General features: G+C 35.3%; 1 protein-coding gene across 1 annotated transcript in view; it reads right to left on the bottom strand.

The window, feature by feature from the left end:
• The window catches only part of Tsp (Thrombospondin), a 52,956-nt gene extending 44,247 nt beyond the window's left edge, over positions 1–8,709 (bottom strand). The window contains exon 1 of the mRNA XM_065222055.1: positions 8,566–8,709. The gene's annotated coding sequence lies outside the window, so the exon portion shown is untranslated. The remainder of the gene's footprint in view (positions 1–8,565) is intronic.
• Between the last annotated feature and the right edge of the window lie 7,984 nt (positions 8,710–16,693).

The following is a 16,693-nucleotide window of genomic DNA, read 5'->3' as shown; positions in this document are numbered from 1 at the left end:
AATGCAGAAAAAATCAAACTCCTAAAGTAATCTGTAAAATACTCAAATATATATGAAAATATGCATACATTTAAGGTTTGCGTTATCAATTGGTAGAAGGTTGTCGCGACAGAACCTTCGTTACTTAAAAGTACTTGACCTTTGCTTCAAAGGTGCAAAAAATATGATAATTAATGAAAATAATGTTTCAACAAAGTTGTTTTCCTTGTTTGTTTTCATTCAACTTTGTTGATGCCATCATTTCTGTAGTTAGGGTGCAACTGTACTGCAACTATATGTACACCACTATTACTGGCACACCTACCCTATGTATTCATAGCAAAATGCTAGTTTAGCCATTTTATCATAGTAATTATGGGATTATGGAGACAATCCCACGGTCCCAACAATACATATTATGGAGAAAATTTTAGTTAAAAAAAAGTTACTGCTTTCTGCGACATCTTTTTAAGTTAACAAAAAAATAAGGCAACATTTAAAAAATGGGTTTTTTTTTTTCTTTTTGCGAGGTTTTATCTCTAATTCCCTACTTTCATATACATATCCTACTGGGGCAAAACGTTCGATGTCACAGCTTTTTCATGCTTAATGGGACTTTGTGTGCAGTGTAAATACAGACCTAGCAATGTTGATTGTCAAATTCATGAAATAAAAATGTGAAAGCAATGAAAAAGCGCATAGTGTATTTTGCCCCGGGATGCATTTTGGACTGTTTTTCCCTACTTCTCTGTGCAACGATAAATAGCTGGTAGCGAAAATTTATCAAAGTAATTCATTTTGACAGCTAACGATAACGTGTATAATTTTGAATGATCAGTTTCATTAACAGTTTATGCTATTTTTGAGAAACTGTGCTTATAGTTTATAGCTTATAACTTAGCTTATAATATAGCTTATAATATAGCTATATATAGCTATATTATATAATATATTATAATATAGCTTATAATATAGCTTATAACTGTGCTTATAGTGCTACCGATGCGCTGGCTTCAATTATGTTATTCCATTGGTCTTGATAGGTGTATGTGTTTAAATATTGGGTATTTGAATCTTTGTCGCAACTTCAATGGTTTTTTAAAACTGTTCGATTTTTTTTCAATTTGGTCATGTGATTGGCATTAAGTCAGAGAGGACTAAGTAGCTAAATTAAAAACATTGAGGTCATTGAGATTTCCATTCAAGCAGGGGACCGGGAACAATCCGGTAATTTCAAAATCGGGATCAATCTATCTCCAGAAACAAATGAATCGTTGCGAGCGAAAGTGGTACCTAAGCCATTTTTATCAAGATGGATTTTTTTTTTCATAAACGACATTAGAATCAGTGCTATCAAATGTCATTTTCAATGAAAGATCTCAAGCGATATTTACAGATACAGATATTTTTCTTCAAAATCTCATCGATTTTTTTTGTCATGACAGAACGTGACAGTGTTGTGATCATCGTAATTTAATGCCAATAAAGTTACTTGTTCCGAGGAAATCTTAATAATATATTCACTCTACCGATTACATACGGTTGTTTGCTTACATTCATCTAAATCAGTTAGAAATGTTGATGTCAAAACCGCATAAGAATTGTTCTCATGAGTGCTTGATCATTGAAAAATGACAAGAAAGCTAATGATAGGTAGTTTCGTCTCGTGATAGTGAGAAGACCGGTTTTCTCATCGTCACATGACGGCCGTGATATTTACCAGCTCTGATCAGAATGCAAATGTAATGGCAAAAATGGTAATTTGAACACATGTTATTAACAATTTAATTATTGGTCAAAATCACCATTGGTTGCGAGGTAAAGTGGTACATGTCCATTTAGAATTTGAGTTAATTGGTTCTAACATGAAATATATCGTGATCCAGGTCATATAGAATTCTATATGACCTGGATCACGATATATTTCATGTTAGAACGTAGTAACCTTAAGGTCACTATCTTCGCAAATGTTATTCATTAGATCAAGACCTGCCGGATGTTGGGCAGATTGGTTCAGAATTTTCTCACTACGTGGCGTTAGTGTGCATTTTAATTTCTTGTATAAGCTGTGTCTCGAGATCCTGGCCATCTAGGAAGTTGGCGTCTTCGTCAAAGATGTTATAGAAGCCAACCCGAATAAAAATTTACCATACAAAAACAATAGAACCTATTGTTACAATACAATAATACCTATTGTCAAAAACAATAAAAATACAACAGAACTTATTGTTATGCACAATATAATCTATTGTTATTGAGACATTTACTATGGAAAAGGGGGGTTGTTAGTTACCGAAGCCATAAAAAAATCAATTTTTTCTCGAACAAATTTGATCTCATTACAATAAATTTTATGGTTTTTTTATTGTGCCAAATTTTGGTTTCATAGAATTTGTTGTAAACCTATTGTGGTGACTATTTGATTATTTGACCAATGCAATAGAATTACAATAATAATAATAGTCAACAATAGAATCTATTGTATTTTATTGATATTTTATTGTAATTTAATGATTATTTTTATCCGGAAAGACTTTTCGATGAACAGATCTGCTGTCTTCTAGCATGTTATTCAGGTGTCTACACTAATAAAACTCCACACATTTTTATTGGCGAATTTCCATGTAAAATTCCACATGATTTTCATGTGACCACACATAAACAGAATCCACATAGAAGAACATATGAAATTTATGAGTCAAATGAATACTATTTGTGGTTACACATGGCTTTTATGTGTACACATATTAAGTATGTGTCCGACACATAGATATTATTTGTTGATCACATTGCAAAAATTCATGTGTGGGACACATAAAAACAATCTTTGAAATTTTATCAGTGTAATGCCTTTCGGATGGTAGACATAAAGATTCTGAATTTCTCACAGCACTTGTTTCCATGTTTACTAGATGTACCAATAAGCTGTATCTTGAAAACAAAACCACAGTGAAACAGTGTCAACTACCCTACAGTATGTATGTTTTCAGGACTATGACAACATATAGAGGCCAACAATGGATGATGATGCCATTTTGTAATCCAAGATGGCAACTTCCGGTTTTTTTTGTAATTCTGAAATGACATCAATAATTTATTTCCGGCCTCATCCACGTTCTGAAAATACCCATAAGTATGGCAGTTAACAGTGAGGGTATTTAACACTTTTCATTTGGCGGAAGTTGCCATCTTGGATTCCAATAAAATCGTCTACCATCTATTTCCGGCCCCTACACTTCGTCTGCAATCCACAAATATCCATACTATGGGGTATTTGACAGTGGTCCACAAACTGGAAGTCGACATCTTGAATTCCAAAAGGTTGCCAATTATCTATTTCCGACCTCTATACGTTGTTCTCGTTTAAAAAATATCAATATTATGGGATATTTGACAGTTTTTAATTTCCATAAGTCGCCATCTTGGATTCCAAAATGTCATCAACCATCTATTTCCGGCCTCTACACTTCGTCTCCGGTCCGAAAATATCCATATTGTGGGGTATTGGGCACTTCTACAGCTCCTAAAGCTTAAGCAAGAAGTTTATGTGCACACAAGTGCCGCGTAAAGGGAAAGTTTTGAATTAATATGGCCACCATCCAAAAGGACATGGTCATCAGAATAACTTTTCTGAAGAAAGTAACCTTATATATGGCAAGGATCCCGAGTTATAGCTTATACAGGAGGAAGTAAATGTGCACACTAGCAGCACGTAGTGAGAAAGTTCTGAACTAATTTGACCACCATCCGCAGGAGCTTGGTGACTTGAACAACTTTGCTGAAGGCAGTAACCTTCTATATGGCAAGGATCTCAAGATACATCTTGTACAGGAAGTTCAAGTGCACACAAATTCTGATCTTCCCAAGTAACCAACAAGTCCGCTAATTCACCCTTTTGCAACATAAGGCTGATATGCGGCTAATGTAAAGCTTAGCATGCCCTTTGTTAGTCGTGTTTCAACCATATATCAAGAGCCACATGTGAAAAGGGCACAAGCTTTTTGTAAACAAACATTTGTAGGCCCTTTTCTCGCCAACCGAGGTTCGCCCACGCAAACCAGCAATATCATCGGGAAGGGGAAAGTGTCCCATACCCGGTGAAGTTAAAGGTTTGCGTTGGTGTCATATGGGTGGCGAGAAAAGGACATAAGAAGGTTTGTTTACAAAAAGCTTGTTAGCCCTTTTCACATGTTGTTCTGGATATTGCAAAAAGGCGAATTAGCGGGCTTGTTGGTTACTTGAGTACTGTCTTCCAATCATAAGGTCTTAATTCACTGAACAACTTTGCCCAAAACAGATAGTCTAGGGTCTCTAGATATTCCATGTTCGAACCAATTAAGCCAAATCTAGGTTTCCTTATATGTAGTCCGTATTATGCGCATATATGTAGAAATAGCTGTACTCCAGACAACCAGAAGTCGTATAAAAATGCATAATACAGACAGTATCGTAAATTGCTACAGTTTAAGGCAACGTCGCATATAAGAATGACATACATCGCATTATGTTTAAGTTAAATTGTATAGAATGCAAATTTCCAACTCAAATGCGATGAATCATTTTTCCATCGTACTGTGTAACAAATTAAATCGGATTACATGGTAAGAATTTTCAGATTGAATTTTTATTACAAATTAAATCGTATATGATGTCAAATTAACTCGTTTAAAGAGAAATTAAAATTTGCACGTATATGGCCTCCACTTGTGTACGTATAAGCCTTATTTTAGTATTATTTACGATTTGTTTGTTTCTATATTTGTTTGTTTAACACAAAAACAACTTTGCATATACGTGCATTCTGGTTGTCTGGGTACATTAGCATGCGCACAAGCTTTAAGCTAGTTCAGAGTCTGATCACCTGAAACACTCGAAGATAGCATCTTCTTACACAGTCAGGATATTAAGATATAGTAGCATATGCAGGAAGATCCTATGGCCGCTAGCGCTACGAGTGACGGCTGGCGCACAATAGATAAGTTTTCAGGTTTTTTGACAGCTAGCCCATGCATTATTTGTCAAAAAACCCAAAACCGTATGCATTGTGCGCTGGCCTTGAGTATATCATCCGGAAGACCTTGGTCACCTGAAAAACTTTGCATTCTTTATGGTCAAGTTTACAAGATATCCCGTTCTAGAAATATCATGAACATGCACCACATTCACTCGCAACGTTTTTGGGCTTACGGTAAATTTTGTTCGCATTTAAAGTGGTAGGGGGAAATCTACTTCGGCCTGATCGCCCATTTCCAGCGTATCGAGCACAAAACATCAAAATTTGAAAAATCATAGATATATTTAATATATCTATGATTTCGGCATGAACGTGTCAAACAAACGTTTGGTACGATGCTTCTATTCAATAGCTGCAAGACGAAGTGTTGAAGAACGCAAAATGAGATCTAGAAAACAAAAGGCGCACGCAAATTCACGTTTCTTTCCGTTTAATAGGCCAAAGAGAAGCCCAATGGCGTTTCAATGGCTAATAGGCCCAAGAAAACCCGTAGGCCAAGTTGAGCCGCCAGAAGCAGTTTTGCATTTTCAACACTATACGAATATTTCGCGACCCCTTATCAAAACTAACGGTACCTACATATGGAAAGGTAAATAAATTTGGAAGCCGTCTGTGATAATACCATTCCGTTTGGTGCTAAACTGCGCTAGAATAAGAAAGACTAAGAACGGGTTGTGCTTAATAGGCCGGGAATGGGCTAGTTAACCCTACATGTTCATCAGACAGAAGTTTTTTTTTCCAGTTTTTCATCCAAATTTTGGCATTTTTGCATGATCAAATTTATTCAAGTTCAGAAAATTTGATCGTTTTTTCGTAAATTTTACCGAAATCAGAACAGCTGAACGTTCGGTAAAACTTTAACCTTAATTTTAAAGGCTATTGAATTTTAAAATAATTTCAAAACATATTCAACCTTGTTTAAATGATCAAATCTAGTCATTTTAGTGGAGATTTAGTTTCAAAGTAGCTGAAAAGCAATTGTTGCATAAATTTTACCGAACAGTTCAGTTGTTCAGATTTCGTAAAAATTACCGAAGTCGGCGATAATTTTAAGTGTGTAGTTTTTGAATAAACATCGACCATGCATTTTTCAGTATTATGCCTAATCTACCATTCGATTTTTCAAAACTTTTGGTAGTAATCAAGATCGACGAGTATTGAAATAAATTGATTGCTGAAGGTTGTGCTTTATGAAGTGAAAAAAAAACTAAATAAATTTTCAAAATTCATTCTTATCTATTGCACTGATGCGTTGTATTTATATCCTGGAAAACGTCGGATGAACTGCTACAAAATTAATGTACCGTAAGACAAGGTAACGTTGGGTCTAGGGGGCGACATTGGACCAAAATTGAAAAATGTTTATTGATGCAAATGTCTTGAATATACAGAAAATGATGACTAGAATATGTTTATTGAACTCTTGGAGTAAAGAATAGATAACATTAACCAGTTGTTTTTTTTTTAATAGTGCTGTAAAGTTATATGAAGTACCAAAAACACGTTTTTAAAAATGTCCACAGGCAAACAAAAGTTTGAACGCACTTTTATATATGTAGATAGACGAGGATTACATGCGATCTTTAGCCAGACAAACAAAGTACATTGTGATCATATCCAAGTATACTCCTAATAGTTACGTTACATTTATATATTTTAAGATATTTTAACAAAATTTATATTTTGTTGCAATGTCACCCCACGTAAGGTTTTATATTTGTCTATTTTATTTTATTTTAGTAACATGAGGTATCAGTTTTAATCAACCATTTCCATGACAGTCGTAAATATATCATTGATCAACATGTTTGAAATTGTTTTCCTTTCTAAAAGGAGAATGTTGTAAGGGAAAAGACCAAAAAATTTTGATTTTTTGACCAATTGTCACCGCTATTTATGGTGCGTATTAAACTTTTTCTGAACATATTCTTTGCATGACTACTGTCACCTTGTATTAGTTGACGATTATGAACTATGGCAAACATCGAATATTTCTTGACTCCAAGATTCTGATCACGTAAGCGCCATTTTGATATTGTATAAACCGCGTCAAATAAAACAATCTACTCTAAGCTGAAATATTACAACAACACTGATTTTAAGCGTCAAATACATTCTTCACAACCTCTTCTTGGAACATAAATGTTCGAAATGTCATTCTATCATTATAGCAAATTGAATTTCAATTCAAAGCCTTTTTAATTTTAAGAATATTAAAAATAGTTGTAAGGGGATTGTGATTTTAGACCTAACAAGAGTTGCTTCCACTCACTTCGCTATTAAAATAGTTTTTCGAAATTATTAAATCGTTAGATAATATAATGTTATTCTGTACTTGTAAGTGACAAGAAAAGGGTATGACATATATGTTTGATACATAAAACCTATCAATTTTTTGGCACATAAAACCTATCTATGCTTAACTTGTAAGTTTGATAACGAAGAACACAGTACTTACACAACAATTATTGCATCACATTTGCTCAACATGAGATTATTCTGCTCTTGAAACTTTTTGAGCGATTCAAATTTTAGCGACATTATAGGGCAATGGACTTCTACCAACATAGCAGCTTTGCACGTAAACCCCTTCGTGAAAATTATACTGTTACTTTTTTTTTCCTACAATAATTTTGCAATTCTATGAAAGGTTTTTTGCAAATCTTTCGTAATAGAAAGCACTATTTCTGTAGCACACAAGTTAAACTAAAGCAAAAAAACCACCTCATACGCAAATTTAAATATCCAAAACAGGTGACCTCTCCCAAAAAATCCAACTGGATCTGTGCTTTTCAGACAATCGACAAATTAAAAAGAGCGTGGCATAATTTTACATTTTTGTCAGACGTCACCGTATATCACAATGGATAACCCAGGATATATTTTAAAGCACTATGCGCCCGCAGGTACATAAAACTCCAGAAGAAACTCCAGTTTTTATCTTTGTATATTTTCTCACATATAAACCGAATAAAAAAACCAATGTCGGTATCACGATATTGAAGAAAGAAGTCGTACAGGTATGAAACGCGTGGGCGCTCAGTTATTTATGTGGGTATTAAAGAATCACGTTGAAAACGGTTTTGATTTTGTTCTCCTTATGCCCCAACACTTTGGGCTCGGCGCGTCTGTAACCGGTTGAACATCTGAAACTTTTTTTATGTTATACTCACTGTACTGATGGTATTTTCGTGTTAAATTTTCAGTTTGATAAAAAGCGATGATTAATAACACAATGACTGGTGTTGACAGGCGAAAACTACAATGGTATAGATTTAATAGCACCGTTGCCAATAATGCACGAACTACAAACCACTTCGTTTTGTTTCTTCCAAGTCACTTCCACCTAAACTGCTTGTTTAAAAAGTCACCGACATGCAGCCCTTCACAAGAAGGCGCGCGAATGTACATTACGAAAATATTGTAAGAAACGCCATGGATTATGATTTTTAACAGATTTTTATGTTTTGCAAATGTCATACTTAATACATATATATTTATTAATATATCCTACTTTAAGTTCACAAATGTATACTGTAGAAAAAGCACTATGTTTTGTAATTGCCACTTACTTTATGCACTAGACAATTATTTAAAAAAAAACCATCCACTGCCAACGTTAACGAGCTATTAAATAATGAATTTCACAACTTTTAAATTCGTTCAGGCTTTTGTCTGAGCAACATGAATCAATTAGGCTGACTTGACGCTTTGAAACACTGAGACGCACTGAATTCTCATTTTTTTCTCATCTCTTTTCATCTCGGCTTCATCCCGTCGCGACGCATCGTGGGCAGTTTCCATATAGACGAAATGTGTCGCGTGGTCGGAAGTGTGTGGTTGTGCTTTAGTTTGAATATTTACGATAGTTTCTGCCATTATATCGATACTGGTCGATTTGTATATTTTTGCTAGTGTTTTCAGTAGTATGCATGGGGAGCAACTATTCGTATTCCAACATGTTTTAAAACGACGCATGATATGATAGTAGGGATCGATAAATGGATTAACATAACATAAAAAAACAATGATTATGGATCAAATTTTATCATCTCAAATTTTGGATTTAATTCAAAGCATTTTTCTCGAGATATTTGTACAACAAACGGTCAGCTCCATTGCTTTTAAATCATATTACATTGGAATTCTGTTTCAGCACAACGGGAAAAAATCCCTTCTTCGTATTCTGCAAAATTTATCGAGCCCTTTATTTAAAACCTGAATCCATTTTTCCTTTTTCAGAACACAAACTACTACTAATAATAAATCAAAGTGCAATGGAATACTAGATCAGATGGTGCTAGTAAATAAAAGTTAAAGGGATATATGTTGCATGTAGAAAGCAGGACATATGTGTTAACTCTTTATATGTTTCAAATTCAAATCGATTTATATTCATGTTTTAACCTAAGTGCAACTAGTTGTAACCTTCCAGCCTTTTATCTAGGTGTAACTTACCAACCTTATTTATATGGATCGAGCATAATGAGGATTTTATAAAATTTAGGTGGAGGAAATATTTGAAACAGACTGTTACGAATCTTGTGAAGAGATGCTTGTATTTTCCATTCGTTACCGGTAATCCGCTGTTCTAACAAACGCTTTGAAAACGTGTACCAATCAATCAGTTGAGCAAAAGTTTGTTTCTTTGAAAAACTCAAACAGCTGATACAATTTGGATATTTTGCGTCTTAAACTGAAAAGGGACAAATGGTAAAAAAAAAAATTGCAGATCAAATAATGACAATCATTGAAAAAAGGTACACAATTGTTATAAGTATTCACAATCGATAAAGAAAACTCGTTGTGAATATATTCAAAGGATGATTGATCAGCATCAAAACAACAGCAAAGAGTTATGGATTTTTTTTTTAATCTTTATTAAACCTAGTAATTGCAAACCGCGGTCCATAACTTTTAATGGCGCATTCGAACAGTCAGTACAAGTAATGGCATCTAAATTTAATGATTATTTTGTCAACAGTGTTTTATTGATTGATCTTTCAATTGATTTGGTTGATGAACCTTACGAAATATAACAACCGGTTAATAGTAGTTATAGATTTGAAGGTTTTCACAGAATTACATTAGATGAACTTAGAGTCATTTGCATTTCATTAGGAAAATCGGCTGGAGTGTGTTAATGTTAATGCTAGAGTTATTCAATATTATTGCTTTTATATCATTGGCCACCTTTTGCTGGACCTTAATAATAAATCATTGCAGATGGACATGTGCCACAAATTTGGAAGGCATTCTTAGTGGTTCTTATTCAATAAGAGAAAATTTTAGAACTTATGCTGAAAGGCCAGCTGTTGGAGTATTTAAATAGCAATAGTTTGTTAACACCAGAATAATCGTGGTATCAGGAAGCGGTTTCTTGTTAAATCGCGTTGAATTTGGTATTCACGAAGTGTGGTTTGTGGTTTAAAATCTATTTGTGTGACAGAAATCAACGGACAGTTTTTAATGATTATGTTTTTTGTTCTGTGGAGAATAACCTTGGAGTGCCCCAGTGAAGTGTATTATGGCTCCTTTTATTTGTCATCTATATTAATGACCTGCGACGTGTTGTACGTTTTTGTGACATTAATCTTTTTGCAGATGAATAACACAGCATCATTGCAGCTAAGGATTTAGATGCAGCCTTTTTACACTTGAATGAAATTTGCATTCTCTAATCAGACGATTGAAGTACAAACAATTGAGATTAAATATAAGTAAAACTAAATTCAGTACAATTTCGCAGAATCGAGTGAATGAGAACTTCATCATTGATGATGAGGTTAATGATTGCATTCGGGAGATTAAATATCTTGGCGTGAGCACCCAAGTAACACACATATTATATAACAGTTTATATAACCTTTAAATAACTGAATTTGGTTGTAAAGAAGTTGACTCAACATAATTGCACGAAAATGTGTTACTTGGGTATTGATGACAAACTTAAGTTCAACTCGCACATTGACCATTTCATCCAGAAAATTTCCAAGGAGTATGGAATTCTATGTCGATTAAAAAACGATTAAAAACTTACCATTAAAATACAGCTATACAAATCAATCGTCTTTCGTCATGTAGAATTGTGTTCTTCCATTTTATTTCTGGTCAATAAAATACAAATATCGAGAAAACAGCGCTTGCAGAATAAAATAATGCGTTTGATTTTTAGCTGTAATAGATTTACTTCCTAAACTTTAATGCTAGACGTTTTAAAATAGTTTTCAGTAAAGGAATAAATTGTATATTTGACTATGGTGTTCATTTTTTAAGAAGTTGACCAGTGCGATCAAATTTAACACATGACTTGTAACTTGTGAAAAATGGTCTACATCTGATTTATTTATAGTCGATAAATTGAAAGGCGAAGTGACTTTTATAGATAGAATACTGAAAACGCGGATGAAATAAGAGAACCACTTTTCTTGACCTGTGCTTCAAAAAATTAATTGTATTTTAAAGGAAAACATGTTTTCAATTCGATGCCAGACACATTAAACGAGCAACAACACTTACAGAATTTAAGAGACATTGCATATCACACGTTAAGGCTGTCTATTGAACAGTTATCTAATGAATTTCTTATTATTAATTGACAAATTATGCATCTTGACGAAATTTGTAACAGATAATTTTGTATATAGCTGTCATAACGGCAATACCTTAACCAATTATCGTCAGGGGGGTAAACAAAGTCCTAGAGCACTCAAATTTGGCCAATAGTTGCTCTGAAACACAATGTATCCACATGCCAAAATTGAGCTCTCAAGGACTTTGTTTACCCCCCTGACGATAATAGGTTAAGGTAGTACCGAAGCCAACTTTTCCCCTAATTATTGTAGCACTGCAAAAACTATTTTGTTCGCCCCGATCTTGTTTCCTTTATTTAACGTCAGTCTCTGTTCCGCAATCTAGTGCCAATCACTGACGGACATCGATTGCCATCTATTGACGGCAATCGAATGTGCAGGAAGGCAGCTTCAACACCTGCGTAGGATTATTCGAATATTGATTTAATAGTAATACCGTAAAAAAGGATAACATTGTTAGTTTTTTAAAGTATTGTTTTTCCGTTGATTTGTTTTCCGTCGATCTTGTTTTCCGTGCTGAGCACCAATGCTACCGACGCCAGGAAGGCAGCTCTCACACCTGGACCCTACCTATCGACCCATCAACTTTTGAACCGGGGACCAACGGCTTTACTTCCCTTCCCTCTTACTCAGTGATCAGAGATGTTATGCCTCAGAACATCCCGGTGGCGCCAACTGGGATTGAACCCAGGCCTGCTGGGGTGAGAGGTAATCACGCTTATCACTACACTACCGGCACCACTTTTTAAAGGATATTCTAAATACTTTTTACAGCAATGAATGTTTTTTTTTAAATTTTTTTAACAAGTGCTGAGGATTCTAGAGTTACTTAGTTAGTTAATGTAAATTTAAGTTGTTTAATAGAAATTAAAGCATTTGCACTATTTTTAAGTGCTGTGACCGAACATCAATATTTTGATTTGGGGCTACTTTGATAATGGTCGATGAATAATAAACAAAATGCGTGAAACTCAGACAATTTAGTTGATGAAATTCAGCAGTTCCATTTCAAATGACGAAATATTTTAAAATTTTTTGATCGACCTTCTACGATTATGTTGAAACTTTGCACAGTTGTTTGTTATTGTCCGACATGCCATTTCACATATTTGGTTCCCTTGTTTTGTACACGACTTACACTTGAAAAGGGCTTATGCAAAAATGATACGCATCAATAGAAAAACATATATCTTGCGAACGATTTGTTTGATTGAGATGATGTCTTTGAAGAAGTGGCGGACAAGTATTATGCCATTCAAGACAAAATATACACTGTAAAAATATGTTATTTTTTTTACAAAAAAAAATCAAAATTATCAAAAAATATTAAAATTACTCAAATTGCATATATTTTTAAAATATTTTATATTTATTTTGTAGCTTAGGTAAAGAAAAACCTATTAACACTGTGTAAAGGGCGAACACGAAATTATTGCGACACCGAAAATGTCATGCCAATTTTCTCATAATGTTTAGAATCAAACCAAAATTTTAGGGTAGTTTTATATATATATATATACTTCAAAAATCAAAAGAAAAGTTAATCGATGGGTAAAATTGAACGCATTTTCGCTTGATGCCCTCCATCAAAGTCTTTACAGTGTCATCCGGTACCAGTTTCTCAGTTTTTTTTTTCCATTTTCTTAACATGTCCTTCTCGTCTTTGACTGTCTTCTTGCTCTTCCGAAGTTCCCGCTTCATTATTGCCCAGTACTGCTCCACCGGGCGCAGCTCCGGACAGTTTGGCGGATTCATGTCCTTTGGAACAAAATGGACAGAATTGGCCTCATATCACTCCAGGACACTTTTAAAATAGTGGCATGATGCCAAATCTGGCCAAAATAGCGCACAGCAAAAAAATAATTTTGATATCACATCAAAGTGGATGCACTACAATCATGTCGAAAATTTCATGTTATTTTTATGACCACATAAATAAACAAATGCAGTAAAAGCAGCGTAATGTCAGTTCATGCATTGTATTAATGATAATTTTGTCCTTTTTAGCAAGTAATATTACACCATATTTTCGACATGATTGTAGTGCATCCACTTTGACGTGATATCAAAATTATTTTTTTGCTGTGCGGAGCTTCGTCGTGCTGCTGCAAGAACGGCAAAAGGCGCTTCTCGAGGCACTCAGATTTGTAGATCTCGCCATTTACTGTGCCCTTTGTCACGAAAGGCTCACTCCTCAGTCCGCAAGAGCAGATGGCCTGCCAAATGAGATATTTGGAGGCAAACTTCGACATTTTCTTCTTCTTAAATTTGTCGTCCACATCGAACTTGCTCTTGCCGGTGAAAAACTCCAACCCCGGAATTTGTTTAAAATCGGCTTTTATATACGTTTCGTCGTCCATCACACAGCAGCCATATTTTGTCAGCATCTTCTCGTAGAGCTTCCGTGCCCGAGTTTTAGCCGTCGATTGTTGCCGCTCATCGCGGTTTGGGAAGTTCTGTACCTTGTATGTATGTAGTCCAGCTCTTTTCTTTGCATTCTGGACGTAGCTCTGCGTCATGCCGATCTTTTTAGCCAAATCACGGCTTGAGACGTTGGGATTTGCTTTAATCATCCGCTTCACCTTTCCCTCCGTCTTTTTGTTCTCCGGTCGCGGTTTTCTTCCAGCTCCTTTGCCGTGGTCCAACGTCAAGCGCTCCTGGAACCGCTTCAACACTCTGGAGACGGTTGAATGGTGAATGTTCAACATTTTTCCCAACTGCCGGTGCGACAGGTCAGCAAATTCCAGATGTTTGGAAAGAATTTGTTCTCTCAACTCGCGTTGGTTCACCTCCATTTTCGTTGAATCGAAAAACACGACTTCGAGTTTGACAGCATGTACACAATACACATCAATGAGAAAGTGTGCAAAATTTGGTTGATTTTTACCCAATGGTAAAAAAGTTATGCCCTGTTGAATTTGTCGCAATAATTTCGTGTTCGCCCTTTATTTGCTGAGCAAATCATAAACAAAAAAGTAATCAATTATTGAAAAAAATAAGTATTTTCTAAAATACTACCAATAGTTATCAAATATCTTTAAAAAAGTTTTAATACTAAAACACATTAAATTTACACCAAAAAATCTCACAATGCTTAAATTGCTCAAAGTTGTTATTTTCGAGATACTCGTAGATTAAAATTCACTGCGTTTGATTAAAAAACTGTGAACAGTAAAGTTTAAGGAAATTAATTGGGCTTTTTGTTAAAAATACTTTCCTTTTTTTTTAGGTTTTTTGTTGTAAATTTAATGTGTTTTAATATTAACACTATTTTAAAGATCATAATCGTAAAAGGTCGATCCGAAACGATTTGCGAATCTGTGTGGAACTGCTCAAATATGAAAATTGAATGAGTATATAAAGGGTGATACGGTCAAAATTTGGTCAATATCAACTTGACGTATTTCTTTCAATTTTGCATTTAAAAAACCTGAACACCCCTCATTTTGAAGGTGTGTGTGTGTAGAATGTTGCTCCTATTTTGATTTTGGAATTCACTCTTCAGTTGTCAAAATGCCGTCCAAGCAAGAAGAGCAGCGTATCAAAATTTTGCTCGCGCATCGCGAAAATCCGAGCTACTCGCACGCAAAGTTGGCAAAATCGCTAAAAGTTGCCAAATCAACCGTTACAAATGTAATTAAAGTGTTTGGGGAACGTTTGTCGACAGCCAGGAAGTCTGGATCGGGGGGAAATCGAAAACCGGAAGCCGCTGAGACGACAAAGAGAGTTGCCGGTAGTTTCAAGCGAAACCCTAACCTCTGTCTCCGAGATGCCGCAAATAAGCTGGGTGTATCGTCTACAACCGTGCATCGAGCCAAAAAACGAGCCGGACTATCGACTTACAAGAAGGTAGTGACTCCAAACCGCGATGATAAACAAAATACGACGGCCAAAGCGCGATCCCGGAGACTGTACACGACGATGCTGACGAAGTTTGACTGCGTGGTAATGGACGAAGAAACCTACGTCAAAGCCGACTACAAGCAGCTTCCGGGACAGGAGTTTTATACGACAAAAGGAAGGGGAAAGGTAGCAGATGTTTTCAAGCACATGAAACTGTCAAAGTTCGCAAAGAAATATCTGGTTTGGCAAGCCATCTGTACCTGTGGCTTGAAAAGCAGCATTTTCATAGCTTCCGGGACTGTCAACCAAGAAATTTACGTGAAAGAGTGTTTGAATAAACGTCTGCTGCCTTTCCTGAAGAAACACGGTTGTTCCGTATTGTTTTGGCCGGATTTGGCATCTTGCCATTACGGTAAAAAGGCCATGGAGTGGTACGCCGCCAACAACGTGCAGGTGGTTCCCAAGGACAAGAACCCTCCCAACACGCCAGAGCTCCACCCAATTGAGAAATACTGGGCTATTGTCAAGCGGAACCTAAAGAAGACCAAAAAAACTGCTAAGGGCGAGCAGCAGTTCAAGGCAAACTGGCTTTCTGCGGCGAAGAAGGTGGACAAGGTGGCTGTACAAAATCTGATGGCAGGGGTCAAGCGTAAGGCCCGGCAATTCGGATTTGGAAAAGCGGAAGCCTAACTGAATATTTTTCCTGAATTTTATACTAATTGAACTTGAAAAAGAAATTTAATTTGATTTTTTAAATAAACGATTTCACCGATTTACACGCGTTTTCCCTTCACCAAATTTTGACCGTATCACCCTTTAATCAGAAAACATCATAAGGAACACGCAGAACAAATATTTTAAACGTAATAATATTTTACGTAAAATAAATAAGTAAATCAATAATCAAGAACTCAATTATTTGAGTTTCACGCATTTTTTTCTACATTCAACGAGCATTATCAAAGCAACCCCAAATCAAAATACTAATGTTCGGTCACAAGACTAAAAAATAGTGCAAATGATTTAATTTCCGTCAATCATATTACTAACGAATTGACTAAAGGATCATCAGTAGGGTAAACGCTCCTATAGTTGCGGTACGTTAGAAGCGTTAGGTTCCTATAGTTGTGTATTGAGTCTCCATGCACAACTATAAGAACCTAACGCTTATAACGAACCGCAACTATAGGAGCGTTTCCCCTACTTGTTTAAAAAACATTAAATTTGAAAATAAAATTGCTGAAAAAATATTTAGAATATGCTT

Source organism: Ochlerotatus camptorhynchus, unplaced genomic scaffold (assembly GCF_037179485.1).
Source record: "Ochlerotatus camptorhynchus isolate MF236.1 unplaced genomic scaffold, CSIRO-AGI_Acam_v1.1 ptg000155l, whole genome shotgun sequence".
Classification (NCBI taxonomy): Eukaryota; Metazoa; Arthropoda; class Insecta; order Diptera; family Culicidae; genus Ochlerotatus; species Ochlerotatus camptorhynchus.
Note: the sequence above shows the minus strand (reverse complement) of the source record. Positions and strands in the feature narration are given on the sequence as shown.